Source organism: Scyliorhinus torazame, chromosome 23 (assembly GCF_047496885.1).
Source record: "Scyliorhinus torazame isolate Kashiwa2021f chromosome 23, sScyTor2.1, whole genome shotgun sequence".
In the NCBI taxonomy this organism is placed as follows: domain Eukaryota; kingdom Metazoa; phylum Chordata; class Chondrichthyes; order Carcharhiniformes; family Scyliorhinidae; genus Scyliorhinus; species Scyliorhinus torazame.
This window is the reverse complement of record NC_092729.1, coordinates 71,668,276-71,685,985: the sequence shown is the minus strand read 5'-3', so window position 1 is coordinate 71,685,985 and position 17,710 is coordinate 71,668,276. Positions and strand designations below refer to the sequence as shown.

General features: G+C 60.6%; 1 long non-coding RNA gene across 1 annotated transcript in view; it reads left to right on the top strand.

Moving 5' to 3' along the window:
• Window positions 1-17,710, top strand: part of LOC140399779 (uncharacterized) — a 559,175-nt gene that overhangs the window by 213,275 nt on the left and 328,190 nt on the right. The gene's annotated exons all lie outside the window — the stretch shown is intronic.

The window sequence follows — 17,710 nt, the reverse complement described above, 5'->3', positions numbered from 1 at the left end:
TTCACTGGAAATGATGATACCTACCCAAGGCCACTGTAAATTATGGTATACTATCCAGGGACCACTGTAAATAATGAATTACTATCCAGGGCCCACTGCAAATAATGATATCCTACCCAGGGACCACTGTGCATAATGATATACTACACAGGGACCACTGTAAATAACGATATGCTTCCCAGGGACCACTGTAAATAATGAGATACTACTCAGGGACACGTGGAGAAAATGCTATACTACCAAAGGACCACTGCAAATGATAATAATCTACCCTGGGATTACTGTAAATAATGAATTACTATCCAGGGCCCACTGCAAATAATGATATCCTACCCAGGGACCACTGTGCATAATGATATACTACACAGGGACCACTGTAAATAACGATATGCTTCCCAGGGACCACTGTAAATAATGAGATACTACTCAGGGACACGTGGAGAAAATGCTATACTACCAAAGGACCACTGCAAATGATAATAATCTACCCTGGGATTACTGTAAATAATGATACACTATCCAGGGACCACTGTAAATAATGATATACAACCCAGTGACCACTGTAAGTAATGACATAATACCTAGGGACAACTGTAAATAATGATATACTGCCCAGGGACCACTGTATCTAATGATATACTGCCCAGGGACCACTGTCACTAATGATATACTGCCCTGGGACCTCTGTAAATAATGATATACAACCCAGGGACCACTGGAAATAATGATATACTACCGAGGGTCACTGTATATAATGATATACTCCCCAGGGACCACTGTAAATTATGATATCCTGCCCAGGGACCGTTGTAAATAATGATATACTACACTGGGACCACTGTAAATAATGATATACTCCCCAGGGACCACTTTAATAATTAAACACTACCCAGGGCCCACTGCAAATAATGATATCCTACCCAGGGTCCACTGTAAATAATGATATACTCCCCAGGGACCACTGTAAATAATGAGATACTACCCAGGCACTAGTGTAAATAATTATATCCTGCACAGGGATAACTGTGCGTGACGAAATACTACCCAAGGACGCCTGTAAGTAATGATATGCCACCCAGGAACCACTGTAAACAATGCTATACTACCCTGGGACCACTGTAAATAATGATATGCTACCAGGGACCACTGTTAGAAATGCTATACTACCCAGGGACCACTGCAAATAATGAGATACTACCCAGGGACCACTGTAAATAATGATAGTCTACCCAGGGACTACTGTAAAAAATGCTATACTACCCTGGAATCACTGTACATTACGATATTCTACCCAGGGACCACTGCAAATAATGATATTCTACCCAGGGACCACTGTAAATAAAATACATTGCACAGAGACCACTGTAAATAATGATATACTACCCAGGGACCACTGTAAATAATGATACGTTGCCCAGAGACCACTGTCGATAATGAATACTATCCAGGGACCACTGTAAATAATGATATACTGCCCAGGAACCACAGTAAATAATGATATTCTACCCAGGGACCACTGTAAATAATGATATACTGCCCATGAACCACTGTAAATAATGTTATACTGCCCAGGAACCACAGTAAATATGGATATATTACCCAGGGACCACTGTCACTAATGAAATACTACCCAGTCACCACTGTAAATAATGATAACTACACAATGCCACTATATATAATGGTATACAACCCAGTTACCAGTGTAAATAATGTTATACTACACAGGGACCACAGTACATAATGATAAACTACGCAGGGACCACTGTAAATAATGATTTACCACCCAGGTACCGCTGAATATAATGATATTCTATCCAGGGAACACTGTAAATAATGATATTCTAACCAGGGAGCACTGTAAATAATGATATACTATCCAGGGACCACTGTAAATAATGATATTCTAACCAGGGACCACTGCAAATAATGATATTCTACCCAGGGACCACTGTAAATAATGAATTACTATCCAGTGACCACTGTAAATGATGATACCTACCCAAGGCCACTGTAAATAATGGTATACTATCCAGGGACGACTGTAAATAATGATTTACTAACCAGGGACCTCTGTATATAATGTTATTCTACCCAGGGATCACTGTAAATAATGAATTACTATCCAGTGACCACTGTAAATGATGATACCTACCAAGGCCACAGTAAATAATGGTATACTATCCAGGGACGACTGTAACTAATGATTTGCTAACCAGGGACCTCTGTATATAATGTTATTCCACCCAGGGACCACTGTGCATAATGATATACTACACAGTGACCACTGTAAATAACGATATGCTTCCCAGGGACCACTGTAAATCATGAGATACTACTCAGGGACCCGTGGAGAAAATGCTATACTACCAAAGGACCACTGCAAATGATAATAATCTACCCTGGGATTACTGTAAATAATGATACACTATCCAGGGACCACTGTAAATAATGATATACTGCCCAGGGATCACTGTAACTAATGAAAGACTATCCAGAGACCACTGTATATAATGATATACTACCCACTGTATATAATGATATACTCCCCAGGGACCACTGTATATAATGATATACTAGCCAGAGACCACTGTATATAATGATATACTAGCCAGAGACCACTGTAAATAATGATATACTCCCCAGGGACCACTGTAAATTATTCCCTGGAAAAACTGTAAGAAATGGAGGGAGTTTCGAGAATACGCAAGTCGATTCTACAATGAGGGGGCAGGTGGGAGGCCTGGCCCTGCCGAATCTTCTGTTGTATCACTGGGCAGCCAGCGAGGAGAGGGTGAAGGGATGTCTAAGGGAGCTGGAGGTGGACTAGGTCTGACTGGAGGAGGCCTCCTGCGCGAATAACTCTCCCTGCGCGCTGACTACCAGGCTACTCCCGCCCACCCCACACACACTCCAGGCCACTCCCGGCCAGTCCACATACACTCAAGGGCACTCCCGGCTAGCCCACACATACACTCCAGGCTACTCCCGGCCAGCCCACACATACACTCCAGGCCACTCCCGGCCAGTCCACACACACACTCCAGGCTATTCCCGGCCAGCCCACGCATACACTCCAGGCCACTCCCGGCCAGCCCACACATACACTCGAGGCCACTACTGGGCAGCCCACACACACACTCCAGGCCATTCCGGGCCAGCCCACACACACACTCCAGGCCACTCCTGGACAGCCTACACACACACTCCAGACCACTCCCGGCCAGCCCACACACACACTCCAGGCCACTCCCGGTCAGCCCACACACACACTCCAGGCCACTCCCGGCCAGCCCACACACACACTCCAGGCCACTCCCGGCCAGCCCACACACACACTCCAGCCACTCCCGGCCAGCCCACACACATGATCCAGGCCAGGCCACCTCCGGCCAGCCCACACACACACTCCAGGCCACTCCCGGCCAGCCCACACACACACTCCAGGCTACTCCCGGCCAGCCCACACACAGACTCCAGGCCACACCCGGCCAGCCCACACACACACACTCCAGGCCACCCCCCGGCGAGCCCACACACACACTCCAGGCCACTCCCGGCCAGCCCACACACACATACTCCAGGCCACTCCCGGCCAGCCCAAACACACACTCCAGGCCACCCCCGGCCAGCCCGCACACACACTCCCGGCCACTCCCGGCCAGCCCATACACACACTCCAGGCCACACCTGGCCAGCCCACACACACACTCCAGACCACTCCCGGCCAGCCCACACACACACTCCAGGTCACTCCCGGCCAGCCCACACACACATACTCCAGGCCACTCCCGGCCAGCCCAAACACACACTCCAGGCCACCCCCGGCCAGCCCACACACACACTCCCGGCCACTCCCGGCCAGCCCATACACACACTCCAGGCCACACCTGGCCAGCCCACACACACACTCCAGGCCACCCCCGGCCAGCCCACACACACACTCCCGGCCACTCCCGGCCAGCCCATACACACACTCCAGGCCACACCTGGCCAGCCCACACACACACTCCAGACCACTCCCGGCCAGCCCACACACACACTCCAGGCCACCCCCGGCCAGCCCACACATACACGCCCGGCCACTTCCGGACAGCCCACACACACTCCAGGCCACTCCCAGCCAGCCCACACACACACTCCAGGCCACTCCCGGCCAGCCCACACACACTCCACCTTTTATAAGGTTGAACTGTTTGATGTTACTTTTTGTTCCTTTTTATTCAATGTGTTTTGTGTTTTTTTGTGTGTGGCCTGCACGTACTTTTTTGGTGCGTGCAGGGTTAAAGTAGCGCCCGCCACTAATCGGCGTGGCGCTGGTACCATGTCGTGAAACTTAGCAAACAGAACAGAAATAACTAAGGGATAAGAAACAAATGTGGGGGGTGCCCCAAAACAACGGGTGGAGCACGGCCCAAACAGAACAGGAAAGGCAACAAAACCTTATCAAATTCCCTGTCAAATCAAAGTGCAAAGATCGGGACCAATAAGGCAGCCCACCCCCTGCGGTGCCCACCGTGCACGGAACAACTCGCGTGTGCCCGTGGTCACCGCCTGCTCCCGCTCCAGGGGCCCCCGGCCGCCAAGCAGGCCGCGGGAGAGGGGCAGACAGCCGGGCCGGACGGCCCCCTTAGTCGCCCGCTGCCTGGACCTAGAAATGGGAAGTTTGGCCCGGACCAGGAGCAGGTTCACGGGGAGACCCTCCGCCTTCCCCGCCCCCCCCCCCCCCCCCCCCCCGCCGCACCGGGTGTCCGTAGATCAGGAGCGTGGGGCTGAAGTGCAAAGAAAACCTCAACAACAACGTGGTCAAGAAATCAAAGCGGGAGAGCAGCCGAGGACAGACAACATGGACACGCTCCACGGTGTCCACAGCCCTCCGCCACCCAGCCCTTCCCACGGCACCCACAGCCCGGCCCTGCGCCACCCAGCCCTTCCCACGGCACCCACAGCCCGGCCCTCCGCCACCTAGCCCTTCCCACGGCACCTACAGCCCTCCGCCACCCTGCCCTTCCCACGGCACCCACAGCCCGGCCCTCCGCCACCCAGCCCTTCCCACGGTGTCCACAGCCCTCCGCCACCCAGCCCTTCCCACGGCACCCACAGCCCGACCCTCCGCCACCCAGCCCTTCCCACGGCACCCACAGCCCGGCCCTCCGCCACCCAGCCCTTCCCACGGCATCCACAGACCGGCCCTCCGCCACCTAGCCCTTCCCACGGCACCCACAGCCCGGCCCTCCGCCACCCAGCCCTTCCCACGGCACCCACAGCCCGGCCCCCCGCCACCCAGCCCTTCCCCGGCACCCACAGCCCGGCCCTCCACCACCCAGCCCTTCCCACGGCACCCACAGCCCGGCCCTCCGCCACCCAGCCCTTCCCACGGCACCCACAGCCCTCCGCCACCCAGCCCTTCCCACGGCATCCACAGCCCGGCCCTCCGCCACCCAGCCCTTGCCACGGCACCCACAGCCCGGCCCTCCGCCACCCAGCCCATCCCACGGCACCCACATCCCGGCCCTCCGCCACCCAGCCGTTCCCACGGCATCCACAGCCCGGCCCTCCGCCACGCAGCCCTTCCCACGGCACCCACAGCCCGGCTCTCCGCCACCCAGCCCTTCCCACGGCACCCACAACCCGGTCCTCCGACACCCAGCCCTTTCCACGGCACCCACAACCCGGCCCTCCGCCACCCAGCCCTTCCCACGGCACCCACAGCACAACCCTCCACCACTCAGTCCTTCCCACGGCACCCACAGCCCGGCCCTCCCCACCCAGCCCTTCCCACGGCACCCACAGCCCTCCCCCACCCAACCCTTCCCACGGCACCCACAGCCCGGCCCTCCGCCACCCAGCCCTTCCCACGGCATCCACAGCCCGGCCCTCCGCCACCCAGCCCTTCCCACGGCACCCACAGCCCGGCTCTGCGCCACCCAGCCCTTCCCACGGCACCCACAGCCCGGCCCTCCGCCACCCAGCCCTTCCCACGGCACCCACAGCCCCCCGCCACCCAGCCCTTCCCCGGCACCCACCGCCCGGCCCTCCACCACCCAGCCCTTCCCACGGCACCCACAGCCCGGCCCTCCGCCACCCAGCCCTTCCCACGGCACCCACAGCCCTCCGCCACCCAGCCCTTCCCACGGCCTCCACAGCCCGGCCCTCCGCCACCCAGCCCTTGCCACGGCACCCACAGCCCGGCCCACCGCCACCCAGCCCTTCCCACGGCACCCACAGCCCGGCCCTCCGCCACCCAGCCGTTCCCACGGCATCCACAGCCCGGCCCTCCGCCACCCAGCCCTTCCCACGACACCCACAGCCCGGCTCTCCGCCACCCAGCCCTTCCCACGGCACCCACAACCCGGTCCTCCGAAACCCAGCCCTTTCCACGGCACCCACAACCCGGCCCTCCGCCACCCAGCCCTTCCCACGGCACCCACAGCCCAACCCTCCGCCACCCAGTCCTTCCCACGGCACCCACAGCCCGGCCCTCCCCACCCAGCCCTTCCCACGGCACCCACAGCCCTCCCCCACCCAACCCTTCCCACGGCACCAACAGCCCGTCCCTCCGCCACCCAGCCCTTCCCACGGCATCCACAGCCCGGCCCTCCGCCACCCAGCCCTTCCCACGGCACCCACAGCCCGGCCCTCCGCCACCCAGCCCTTCCCACGGCACCCACAGCCCTCCGCCTCCCAGCCCTTCCCACGGCACCCACAGCCCGGCCCTCCGCCACCCAGCCCTTCCCACGGCACCCACAGCCCGGCCCTCTGCCACCCAGCCCTTCCCACGGCACCCACAGCCCTCCGCCACCCAGTCCTTCCCACGGCACCCACAGCCCGGCCCTCCGCCACCCAGCCCTTCCCACGGCACCCACAGCCCGGCCCTCTGCCACCCAGCCCTTCCCACGGCACCCACAGCCCTCCGCCACCCAGCCCTTCCCACGGCACCCACAGCCCGGCCCTCCGCCACCCAGCCCTTCCCACGGCACCCACAGCCCTCCGCTCCGCCAGCCACCCGAATGGAGATTGGCGGAGGTGCGGATTCCTGAGCAGCGTCTCCCTTACGACAGCCGCCACTCCTGACGGGGGAGAGCTGCGGCGGGTGGAGACCGTGTTCCAGACTTTGAGGACGTCCTGGTACAAGACGGGCAGCGCCAACAGAGATTTCCGAAGACCCTGCTGGTCCTCAGACAGGAGCTGCACGTCGTAGTTCAGGCCGAGCCCCTGGGGGAAGAAACCCGTCGCCAGTGCCCCACCGTGGAGGAGGCTCAGCGTACAGGTAACGCTGCAGAGTCTGAGGGTGGAAAGTGGCAGCCTGGGTGCGGAGGCACACCAGCGCCTGACCGCCCTCCGCAATCGGGAGACTCCAGACCTCCGCAGCGACCCAGTGCAGTCGATTGTCCCAGAGGAACCGAAGCTGGGCTCTCTGGATGGTGGGACAAAGCCAGGGGGAGGAGTCAGTGACCAGCCGGGACCACAGCATGGAGGCGATCAGCTGGTTTATGATGAGAACTTGGCCCCTGTGGGACAGCTCTCGGAGCCGTCCTGTCCAGCGTCCCAGGCCAGCGGTGACGTTGGTCTCCAGCTCCTGCCCGTTCGCCGGCCAGGCTCCCTCTGCCGGGCAAAGATGGACTCCCAGGTCGAGGCTGTTGGTCCGACTCCAGCTGAAGGGCCCGAGCTCCTCTGGGAGGGGGGTCCACCTGCCACGGACCGACCAGGAGTCCGGAACATTTAGCCCAGTTGATCCGTGCGGAAGACGCGGCGGAGTAGACAGCTTGGCTCTCTCGCATCCTCCGCAGGTCCCCGGGGTCAGTGACCATGAGGAACACGTCATCAGCGCCCGCCGAGAGGACCACCCCCCCGTCCGGCTCGCGCAGAACCAGCCCCGTGAACCTCCTCCGCAGGAGGCACAGGAAAGGCTCCACCCAGAGGGAATAATGTTGACCGGGCAGGGGGCAGCCCTGACGCACTCCTCTCCCAAAGCGAAGGGGCGCCGTCAGAGACCCGTTAACCTTAATCAGACTCTCCGAGGCGGCAGACAGTAATCGGATTCGGGCGACAAAATACCACCCGAACCCAAAAGCTCGCAGAGTCCCGAGCAAATCCCCGGGCCCCACCCTGTCGAACGCCTTCTCCTGGTCAAGAGACAGGAAGGCGCTCGACATACCAGTCCTCTGGGTAAAATGAGTAATGTCCCGGGCCAGGTGGATATTGTCATAGATTGTGCAGTCCGGGACTGTGTAGGACTGGTCAGGGTGGATCATGTGGTCAGGCACGGGGCCAAGGCGTAAACACAGCACCTTGGCGAAGATTTTATAGTCCGTGCTGAGGAGGGAGACCGGTCGCCAGTTCTTAAGTCGGCGGAGATCCCCCTTCTTGGGCAGCAGGGCAATGACGGCCCTGCGCCCCGAAAGGGGCATCTCCCCGGTCGAGGTACATTCCCCCAGGACCCCCGCATAGTCGCTCCCCAGGCCGTCCCAGCACGCCCTGAAGAACTCCACGGTCAGCCCGTCCAGCCCTGGGGATTTGCCCTGTGAGAGGCTGTCCAGGGCGCCGGTCAGCTCTTGGAGGTTGATGGCATTATCGAGCTTCCCGGCGCCCTCCGGGCCCACCTGCGGCAGGTCCTCCCACAGAACTCTGCAAGCGTCCTCGCTGGACGGACCCGGAGAGAAGAGGTCGGAGTAAAAATCCCTGATCAGGGTCCTGACCCCCTCCGGATCCGAGACGAGGGGCCGGTCGTCGGCCAGCAGCGTAGAAATCTGCCGACGGGCCCCGCGTCCTCTTTCCAGCGAGTAGAAGAAGCGGGAGCCGCGGTCCATATCCGTTAGGAGACGGATCCGCGACCTCACGTACACGCCGCGGGACCCGGCGAGTTGCAGGCCCCGCAGTGCGCCCCTCTTCTCCCAGTTCACCAGCCCCAGGGCCGGGCCTCATCGGGCTGAGCGAGACGTGACTCCAGATCGACGAGTTCCTCAGCCAGGTTGGCGATCGTGGAGTTCCGCCCCGCCGAAGACCCCTTCGTGTACCCCTGACAGAAGGCACGGATCTGGGCCTTGCCCACATCCCACCGCAGCCTCAAGGAGGGGAAGCCACCCCGCTCCCTTCTCCAGCCGGCCCAGAAACGGCAGAACGAGTCCAGGAACCGCTCGTCCTCCAGCAGCAGGTTGTTAAAGTGCGAGTACGCGGATCGTGTCTGAGCGCGGGACGGGGCGAGACCCGCCCACACCAGGTGGTGATCCGAGCTCGGCACCTGCTCCATGGAGGCCGTCGGAGCTCTGGGCAAGTATGTCTTGGAAATGTAAAGACGGTCGATTCTGGACGCTCCGAACTGGGGCCGCACAGAGGTGCGCACCCGCAATTCAGGATGGAGAGTCCGCCAGACATCCACCAAGTCAAAGGACCTAACCATGTCCATCAACTCCACCACCGCAGCCAGGCCGCGCTGGACTCCGATGCGGTCCTTGTCCCGGAGGGTGCAGTTGAAATCCCCTCCGAGGACGATGCACTCGCCCACCGGGATGGTGCCTGGAAGAGTGGACACCTTTTGGAAGAAAGTCGCCTGCTGCGGTCCGGCCACGGGAGCGGATACATTTACAAAGTGAATCACCGCTGCCCCGAAACGGGCCTTTAGGTGCAGCAGATGGACTGGCACCGGCTCCTTGACACCCCCCCCCCCCCCCGTGGAGCCAACAAGATAGCCACCCTGCCCGAACGTGGGGCCAGGTGATTCATGAAGACTCCTCCTTGCCCCTCCAGGGTCCACTGAGCTTCGTCACCCGGATGGCCTGGGTTTCCTGCAGGAAGCACACCCCGTACTTTCCGTCCCGGAGGATAGACAGGAACTGGAACCGGTGGTTTGCGTGGCTGCTGCCGTTGATGTTGAGGTTGGCCATGGTTATCTCCATGTCAGCAGCAATAGTTATCCATCACCTTCAGCGCTCAGAGTGGGTGTACTGCCCCATCCATTCCCTCAGGAGTCCCACAAGGAACTGAGCAGCTTGGTGCTGCTCCTACTGGTCTTGATCGAACTCCCGGGCCTCTCTGACATAGGCCCGGGCGGAGCCAAGAGCAGGCAGAGGGGTGGGAGGACAGGAGGCCGGGCCTGCAGCCCTGGATGGTCCCACTCCCACCTCAGGCAGAGGGGTGGGAGGACAGGAGGCTGGGCCTGCAGCCCGGATGGTCCCAGTCCCACCTCAGGCAGAGGGGTGGGAGGACAGGAGGCTGGGCCTGCAGCCCTGGATGGTCCCGCTCCCACCTCAGGCAGAGGGGTGGGAGGACAGGAGGCTGGGCCTGCAGCCTGGATGGTCCCAGTCCCACCTCAGGCAGAGGGGTGGGAGGACAGGAGGCTGGGCCTGCAGCCTGGATGGTCACAGTCCCACCTCAGACAGAGGGGGGGGAGGAGAGGAGGCCGGGCCTGCCGACTGGATGGTCCCACTCCCACCTCAGGCAGAGGGGTGGGAGGACAGGAGGCCGGGCCTGCAGCCTGGATGGTCCCAGTCCCACCTCAGGCAGAGGGGTGGGAGGACAGGGTCCGCAGTCCCCAATGGTCCAACTCCCACCTCAGGCAGAGGGGTGGGAGGACAGGAGGCCGGGCCTGCAGCCCTGGATGGCCCCACCTCAGGCAGAGGGGTGGGAGGACAGGAGGCCGGGCCTGCAGCCCTGGATGGTCCCACTCCCACCTCAGGCAGAGGGGTGGGGGACAGGAGGCTGGGCCTGCAGCCATCGATGGCCCCACTCCCACCTCAGGCAGAGGGGTGGGAGGACAGGAGGCTGGGCCTGCAGCCCTGGATGGTCACAGTCCCACCTCAGGCGGAGGGATTGGAAGACAGGAGGCCGGGCCTGCAACCCTGGATGGCGACACTCCCACCTCAGGCAGAGGGGTGGGAGGACAGGGTCCGCAGTCCCCAATGGTCCCACTCCCACCTCAGACAGAGGGGTGGGAGGACAGGAGGCCGGGCCTGCAGCCCTGGATGGCCCCACTCCCACCTCAGGCAGAGGGGTGGGAGGACAGGAGGCTGGGCCTGCAGCCCTGGATGGTCACAGTCCCACCTCAGGCGGAGGGATTGGAGGACAGGAGGCCGGGCCTGCAACCCTGGATGGCCACACTCCCACCTCAGGCAGAGGGGTGGGAGGACAGGAGGCTGGGCCTGCAGCCCTGGATGGTCCCACTCCCACCTCAGGCAGAGGTGTGGGGGACAAGAGGCTGGGCCTGCAGCCCTGGATGGTCCCACTCCCACCTCAGGCAGAGGGGTGGGAGGACAGGAGGCCGGGCCTGCAGCTCTGGATGGACCCAGTCCAACCTCAGGCAGAGGGGTGGGAGGACAGGAGGCCGGGCCTGCAGCTCTGGATGGTCCCAGTCCCACCTCAGGCGAGGGGTGGGAGAACAGGAGGCCGGGCCTGCAGCTCTGGATGTTCCCAGTCCCACCTCAGGCAGAGGGGTGGGAGATCAGGAGGCCGGGCCTGCAGTCCTGGGTGGTCCCAGTCCCACCTCAGGCAGAGGGGTGGGAGGGCAGGAGGCCGGGCCTGCAGCCCTGGATGGTCCCACTCCCACCTCAGGCAGAGGGGTGGGAGGACAGGAGACTGGGCCTGCAATCCTGGATGGTCCCACTCCCACCTCAGGCAGAGGGGTGGGAGGACAGGAGGCTGGGCCTGCAGCCCTGGATGGTCCCAATCCCACCTCAGGCATAGGGGTGGGAGGACAAGAGGCCGGGCCTGCAGCTCTGGATGGTCCCAGTCCCACCTCAGGCAGAGGGGTGGGAGACAGGAGGCCGGGCCTGCAGCTCTGGATGTTCCCAGTCCCACCTCAGGCAGAGGGGTGGGAGGACAGGAGGCCGGGCCTGCAGCCCTGGATGGTCCCACTCCCACCTCAGGCAGAGGGGTGGGAGAACAGGAGGCCGGGCCTGCAGCTCTGGATGGTCCCAGTCCCACCTCAGGCAGAGGGGTGGGAGATCAGGAGGCCGGGCCTGCAGCCCTGGATGGTCCCAGTCCCACCACAGGCAGAGGGGTGGGAGGGCAGGAGGCTCGGCCTGCAGCCCTGGATAGTCCCAGTCCCACCTCAGGCAGAGGGGTGGGAGGACAGGGTCCGCAGTCCCCAATGGTCCCACTCCCACCTCAGGCAGAGGGGTGGGAGGACAGGAGGCTGGGCCTGCAACCCTGGATGGTCCCACTCCCACCAAAGGCAGAGGGGTGGGAGGACAGGAGGCCGGGCATGCATCCTGGATGGTCCCACTCCCACCTCAGGCAGAGGGGTGGGAGGACAGGAGGCTGGGCCTGCAGCCTGGATGGTCCCAGTCCCACCTCAGACAGAGGGGGGGGAGGAGAGGAGGCCGTGCCTGCAGACTGGATGGTCCCACTCCCACCTCAGGCAGAGGGGTGGGAGGACAGGAGGCCGGGCCTGCAGCCTGGATGGTCCCAGTCCCACCTCAGGCAGAGGGGTGGGAGGACAGGGTCCGCAGTCCCCAATGGTCCCACTCCCACCTCAGGCAGAGGGGTGGGAGGACAGGAGGCTGGGCCTGCAACCCTGGATGGTCCCACTCCCACCTCAGGCAGAGGGGTGGGAGGACAGGAGGCCGGGCCTGCAGCCCTGGATGGTCCCACCTCAGGCAGAGGGGTGGGAGGACAGGAGGCTGGGCCTGCAGCCCTGGATGGTCCCACTCCCACCTCAGGCAGAGGGCTGGGTGACAGGAGGCTGGGCCTGCAGCCTTGGATGGTCCCACTCCCACCTCAGACAGAGGGGTGGGAGGACAGGGTCCGCAGTCCCCAATGGTCCCACTCCCACCTCAGACAGAGGGGTGGGAGGACAGGAGGCCGGGCCTGCAGCTCTGGATGGTCCCACTCCCACCTCAGGCAGAGGGGTGGGAGGACAGGAGGCCGGGCCTGCAGCTCTGGATGGACCCAGTCCCACCTCGGTCAGAGGGGTGGGACGACAGGAGGCCGGGCCTGCAGCTCTGGATGGTCCCAGTCCCAACTCAGGCGAGGGGTGGGAGAACAGGAGGCCGGGCCTGCAGCACTGGGTGGTCCCAGTCCCACCTCAGGCAGAGGGGTGGGAGATCAGGAGGCCGGGCCTGCAGTCCTGGGTGGTCCCAGTCCCACCTCAGGCAGAGGGGTGGGAGGGCAGGAGGCCGGGCCTGCAGCCCTGGATGGTCCCACTCCCACCTCAGGCAGAGGGGTGGGAGGACAGGAGACTGGGCCTGCAATCCTGGATGGTCCCACTCACACCTCATGGAAAGGGGTGGGAGGACAGGAGGCTGGGCCTGCAGCCCTGGATGGTCCCAATTCCACCTCAGGCATAGGGGTGGGAGGACAGGAGGCCGGGCCTGCAGCTCTGGATGGTCCCAGTCCCACCTCAGGCAGAGGGGTGGGAGGACAGGAGGCCGGGCCTGCAGTCCTGGGTGGTCACACTCCCACCTCAGGCAGAGGGGTGGGAGGACAGGAGGCTGGGCCTGCAGCCCTGAATGGTCCCACTCCCACCTCAGGCAGAGGGGTGGGAGGACATGAGGCTGGGCCTGCAGCCCTGGATAGTCCCACTCCCACCTCAGGCAGAGGGGTGGGAGGACAGGAGGCCGGGCCTGCAGTCCTAGGTGGTCACACTCCCACCTCAGGCAGAGGGGTGGGAGGACAGGAGGCCGGGCCTGCAGCCCTGGTTGGTCCCACTCCCACCTCAGTCAGAGATGTGGAAGGACAGGAGGCCGGGCCTGCAGCCTGGATGGTCCCACTCCCACCTCAGGCAGAGGGGTGGGAGGACAGGAGGCCGGGCCTGCAGCCCTGGCTGGTCACAGTCCCACCTCAGGCAGAGGGATGGGAGGACAGGAGGCTGGGTCTGCAGCCCTGGATGGTCCCACTCCCACCTCAGGCAGAGGGGTGGGAGGACAGGAGGCCGGGCCTGCAGCCCTGGATGGTCCCACTCCCACCTCAGGCAGAGGGTTCGGAGGACAGGATGATGGGCCTGCAGCCCTGGATGGCCCCAGTCCCACCTCAGGCAGAGGGGTGGGAGGACAGGAGGCCGGGCCTGCAGCCCTGGCTGGTCCCACTCCCACCTCATGCAGAGGGGTGGGAGGACAGGAGGCCGGGCCTGCAGCCTGGATGGTCCCACTCCCACCTCAGGCAGAGGGGTGGGAGGACAGGAGGCTGGCCTGCAGCCTGGATGGTCACACTCCCACCTCAGGCAGAGGGGTGGGAGGACAGGAGGCCGGGCCTGCAGCTCTGGATGGTCCCACTCCCACCTCAGGCAGAGGGTTCGGAGGACAGGATGATGGGCCTGCAGCCCTGGATGGCCCCAGTCGCAACTCAGGCAGAGGGGTGGGAGGACAGGAGGCCGGGCCTGCAGCCCTGGATGGTCCCACTCCCACCTCAGGCAGAGGGGTGGGAGGACAGGAGGCTGGGCCTGCAGCCTGGATGGTCCCACCCACCTCAGGCAGAGGGGTGGGAGGACAGGAGGCCGGGCCTGCAGCTCTGGATGGTCCCACTCCCACCTCAGGCAGAGGGGTGGGAGGACAGGAGTCTGGGCCTGCAGCCCTGGATGGTCACAGTCCCACCTCAGGCAGAGGGGTGGGAGGACAGGAGGCTGGGCCTGCAGCCCTGGATGGTCACACTCCCACCTCAGGCAGAGGGGTGGGAGGACAGGAGGCCGGGCCTGCAGCCCTGGATGGTCCCACGCCGACCTCAGGCAGAGGGGTGGGAGGACAGGAGGCTGGGCCTGCAGCCCTGGATGGTCCCAGTCCCACCTCAGGCAGAGGGGTGGGAGGACAGGAGGCCGGGCCTGCAGCCCTGGATGGTCCCACTCCCACCTGAGACAGAGGGGTGGGCGACAGGAGGCCGGGCCTGCAGCCCTGGATGGTCCCACTCCCACCTCAGGCAGAGGGGTGGGAGGACAGGAGGCCGGGCCTGCAGCCCTGGATGGTCCCACTCCCATCTCAGGCAGAGGGGTGGGAGGACAGGAGGCCGGGTCTGCAGCCCTGGATGGTCCCACTCCCACCTCAGGCAGAGGGGTGATCAAACCGTGATCTTTATCAATGATGAGAAGGCGGACACAGTGGAAGTTTAAACTGGACAGATATTTCACAGCTGGATTCACACAATACAGACAGCAATGTGTCGTAGATTGTGGAAGTGCCACAAATGTTGTCAAATGCAGGACGTGGGGTCCCTCAATGTTTTAATCTTGTTGAGAAACTGTCAGCACACAGGGACAATATTTCTGTTTAATAGGACTGATGGACAAGTTCAAATAGTTCCATTTCAAAGTTTAAAATAACCAGTCATTTTTCTGTGCAGCTTTCGGAATCTGTCAGTGGAATTTACTTCACACAGGCAAGTTTAACAAGTGTATGGGGAACTGATTAGAAGTTTTGATGGAGATATTCCTGCATTATGGAAATGTGTGAGATCTATTTAGGGTTGGGAAATGGATTGACGATCAAAGGAAGCAGTTGTTTTTTAACTACATCAGACTGAGAGCCTTGAAGATTCACAACTTCCATGAGCTGTGAGAAAGGATTGAGAAAGGCCTATTATTCAAATACTTCAGACAAGTGACTAAGCTACAGGAGCATTGAATATACAGACAGAGACAAGCAGACACCTGTAATCGGAGCTTAAACTTCACGTTTAAATGTGAAGGGCTGAAATAAACAAGAGTCCACCCTGGGATTCGGTGCAATTTGAGTTCTGCTTTTCCAAAAAATAAAAATAACTATCTGCAATGAAAAATTTCTTGGACAGGACAGAGGGATTTTGACTCTGTATTTAACCCCAAACAGTATTTGGGTTGTGAGTGTTTGGTGGACAGTGTAGATGAAGCTTTACTCTGAAACACTGGAATTCAGTCTCAGGGCTGATTTAATCAAAATGCTTCAGAATAATAATTGATGTTGTACATCTCGTGTGTGTCTCAGTGACAGCTCTGAAACTTGTACAGCACAATCTCATCCTGTTTCTGTGTCTTTCTCTCTCTCGCTGAAATTAGCTGGTCCATTTCCTAAATTACCACCTTTCAAAAGGGCTCCATTGCCTGTGAAGCAGTTTGTGATACCCAAATGTTATGATAAGTGCTTTAGAAAAGTCTGTCCCCAAGCCGCTGTGAGGATGTTCAGAGTCAGTGTGTGTCTTGGGTCACACACAGGTCAGATACACCTCTCCAAGTTAAAGATTTGTCTCCATTTGAAAGATGTATTGACCCAGTCTGTCTGAGTTTGAGTTTCTGTTTTTTTGTACACGTGTTTGTGTGTTGGGGGGGGGGGGGGGGGGGCGTTTGTGTGTGGCATTCTTTACGCGGCACTGGAAGTTACACGGTAGCACAGTGGGTAGCACTGCGGCCTCACAGCTCCAGGGTCCCAGGTTCGAATCCCGGCTTGGGTCACAGTCTGTGCGGAGTCTGCACGTTCTCCCCTTGTCCGCGTGGGTTTCTCCCGGGTGCTCCGGTTTCCCCCCTGACGTCCCGAAGGACGTGCTGTTTGGTGAATTGGACGTTATGTATTCTCCCTCAGTGTACCCGAACAGGCGCCAGAGTTTGGCGACTAGGGACTTTTCTCAGTAACTTCATTGCAGTGTGTGACTGTGTGTGTGACTGTGTGTGTGCGCCTGTGTGTGTGTGTGTGCCTGTGCGTGTGCCTGTGCGTGTGCCTGTGTGTGTGCCTGTGTGTGTGTCTGTGTGTGTGTGTGTGTGTATCTGTGTGTGTGCGTGTGTGCGTGTGTGCGTGTATCTGTGTGTCTCAGTTTGACTTTGTTTAGTACTGATTGAAGATAATGAGATAGAAAGTTTGATTGAAAGTTTGGCAGCATTGTAGGTGTAAACAATAATGACAGAGACAGTGTGAACCCTGAAGAGAGCGCCGTACCTAGGCCCACTCCCCTACCCCGTCGCTGTCACCCCACCTAACCTGAACATCTTTAGATACAGTGGGCAATTTTGATTTATCTTGGCCAACCCACCTAACCTGCACGTCTTTGGACGGTGGGAGGAAACCGGAGCGCCCGGAGGAAACCCACGCACACACGGGGAGAACGTCCAGACTCCGCACAGACAGTGACCTAAGCCGGGAATCGAACCTGGGACCCTGTAGCTGTGAGGCAGCAGTGCTAACCACTGTTCAGTCCCGGCTCTGGGTCACTGTCCGTGTGGAGTTTGCACATTCTCCCCGTGTTAGCCTCGGTTTCACCCCCACAACCCAAAGATGTGCAGGGCAGGTGGATTGGCCACGCTAAATTGCCCCTGAATTGGAAAAACTGAACAGGGCTCTGAATTTATTGAAAAAATCTTTTTATTGCCGTTTCCACAATTCTGTGCATTGCGGCTAGTTTACATTTCTCAGAGAGTGAAAAGGCTTTCTCTTACGTTTCTATCGTTACAAACTGTTGCCGTTCAGTTTGGCGTGTCTGCCCCCCCCCCCCAACCCCCCTTTCCCTAACCCTTCCCCTCTCTCCCCCGCAGACCCTCCGTGATGCCCTTCCTGGCCGACCTGGTGTGTGACCCCCTGCTCCTTGTTTACCCCCTAACCCCCCCTTTCTTTTCTCCCTCCATCGGTTTCAGCCGTGTTCTTTCAGTGGATTGGGGGGGTTCCCGCCTCCCCATCTCTCTCGGTGGGGGGAGGGGTCCCCTTCTCCATCTCTCTCGGTGGGGGGGGGGCCCTCTCCATCTCTCTCGGTGGGGGGGGGGGGGGGTTCACCCCTCTCCATCTCTCTCGGTGGGGTGGGGGTTCCCCCCTCTCCATCCCTCTCGGTGGGG